Genomic DNA, 2562 nt, shown 5'->3' with positions numbered 1-2562 from the left:
GCCGCGTTCCACCAGTGTCTCGGGGTGCCTACAATGTCCACAACGCACCCAGCAAAGGCGCACTGTGATTGGGAAGAAAAGTTGGGAAAGTGGGCAAAAGTCCCGAATTTGGTCCAAAATCACACCCAGGTTCGAGTCCCGCAAGTCCCGCCGCGTTCCACCAGTGTCTCGGGGTGCCTACAATGTCCACAACGCACCCAGCAAAGGCGCACTGTGATTGGGAAGAAAAGTTGGGAAAGTGGGCAAAAGTCCCGAATTTGGTCCAAAATCACACCCAGGTTCGAGTCCCACAAGTCCCGCCGCGTTCCACCAGGGTTCCGGGGTGCCTACAATGTCCACAACGCACCCAGCAAAGGCGCACTGTGATTGGGAAGAAAAGTTGGGAAAGTGGGCAAAAGTCCCGAATTTGGTCCAAAATCACACCCAGGTTCGAGTCCCACAAGTCCCGCCGCGTTCCACCAGTGTCTCGGGGTGCCTACAATGTCCACAACGCACCCAGCAAAGGCGCACTGTGATTGGGAAGAAAAGTTGGGAAAGTGGGCAAAAGTCCCGAATTTGATCCAAAATTATGCCCGGGTTGGAGTACCACGAGTCCGGCCGCGTTCCACCGGTGTCCCGGGGGTGCCTGGCATGTCCACAACTTACCCAGCAAAGGCGCACTGTGATTGGGAAGAAAAGTTGGGAAAGTGGGCAAAAGTCCCGAATTTGATCCAAAATTATGCCCGGGTTGGAGTACCACGAGTCCGGCCGCGTTCCACCGGTGTCCCGGGGGTGCCTGCCATGTCCACGACGCACCCAGCAAAGGCGCACTGTGATTGGGAAGAAAAGTTGGGAAAGTGGGCAAAAGTCCCGAATTTGATCCAAAATTATGCCCGGGTTGGAGTACCACGAGTCCGGCCGCGTTCCACCGGTGTCCCGGGGGTGCCTGCCATGTCCACAACTTACCCAGCAAAGGCGCACTGTGATTGGGAAGAAAAGTTGGGAAAGTGGGCAAAAGTCCCGAATTTGATCCAAAATTATGCCCGGGTTGGAGTACCACGAGTCCGGCCGCGTTCCACCGGTGTCCCGGGGGTGCCTGCCATGTCCACAACTTACCCAGCAAAGGCGCACTGTGATTCAGAAGAAAAGTTGGGAAAGTGGGGAAAAAAAGGACCGGGAAATATCCAAAATTATGCCCGGGTTGGAGTACCACGAGTCCGGCCGCGTTCCACCGGTGTCCCGGGGGTGCCTGCCATGTCCACAACTTACCCAGCAAAGGCGCACTGTGATTCAGAAGAAAAGTTGGGAAAGTGGGGAAAAAAAGGACCGGAAAATATCCAAAATTATGCCCGGGTTGGAGTACCACGAGTCCGGCCGCGTTCCACCGGTGTCCCGGGGGTGCCTGGCACGTCCACAACTTACCCAGCAAAGGCGCACTGTCAGTGGGGAAGACCAAACATGTCTCGGATTTTTTCCAAGTACCTTAACGAGAGAGGCTAAAAAGCACCTGTTTTTACCTTCTCTCGTTGTTGTACTTAGAAAAAAAACGAGAAAATAAAAAATCTGGGTTTTTTTCTAAGTACCTTAACGAGAGAGGCTAAAAAAAACCATTTTTTACCTTCTCTCGTTGTTGTACTTAGAAAAAAAACGAGAAAAAAATTTTTCCCCATTCATTTCAATGGGAGTTCATTTTTTTTTTGGGATTTTTTCTAAGTACCTTAACGAGAGAGGCTTAATTTTTCACCTACTTTTTACCTTCTCTCGATTTTTCGTTTTTTACCTGGTCGACCAAAACACCTCCATCTCGTTACTATGTGCACCATGTCTGACAGGCTGAAATCACAGGGAACGCGTCCGAGTCAAAGTGAGCTATTTTCGGACACAAATATGGTGTTTTTCCCCTCTATCCTCTGGTTCTTTTTTCAAACTGATCTTCCAGCATCTGAGCGACAGGGGCTCATGCAGACACCTGTGTCCGCCCGAGGGGCGCCTTCCCGGACACATATATGGTGCTTCCCCCCTCTTTACCCCGGTCCTTTTTCAAACTGATCTTCCAGCATCTGAGCGACAGGGGCTCATGCAGACACCTGTGTCCGCCCGAGGGGCGCCTTCCCGGACACATATATGGTGCTTCCCCCCTCTTTACCCCGGTCCTTTTTCAAACTGATCTTCCAGCATCTGAGCGACAGGGGCTCATGCAGACACCTGTGTCCGCCCGAGGGGCGCCTTCCCGGACACATATATGGTGCTTCCCCCCTCTTTACCCCGGTCCTTTTTCAAACTGATCTTCCAGCATCTGAGCGACAGGGGCTCATGCAGACACCTGTGTCCGCCCGAGGGGCGCCTTCCCGGACACATATATGGTGCTTCCCCCCTCTTTACCCCGGTCCTTTTTCAAACTGCTCTTCCAGCATCTGAGCGACAGGGGCTCATGCAGACACCTGTGTCCGCCCGAGGGGCGCCTTCCCGGACACATATATGGTGCTTTCCCCCTCTTTACCCCGGTCCTTTTTCAAACTGCTCTTCCAGCTTCTGAGCGACAGGGGCTCATGCAGACACCTGTGTCCGCCTAAGGGGCGCTAT

Source organism: Nerophis lumbriciformis, unplaced genomic scaffold (genome assembly GCF_033978685.3).
Source record: "Nerophis lumbriciformis unplaced genomic scaffold, RoL_Nlum_v2.1 HiC_scaffold_46, whole genome shotgun sequence".
In the NCBI taxonomy this organism is placed as follows: domain Eukaryota; kingdom Metazoa; phylum Chordata; class Actinopteri; order Syngnathiformes; family Syngnathidae; genus Nerophis; species Nerophis lumbriciformis.
Note: the sequence above shows the minus strand (reverse complement) of the source record.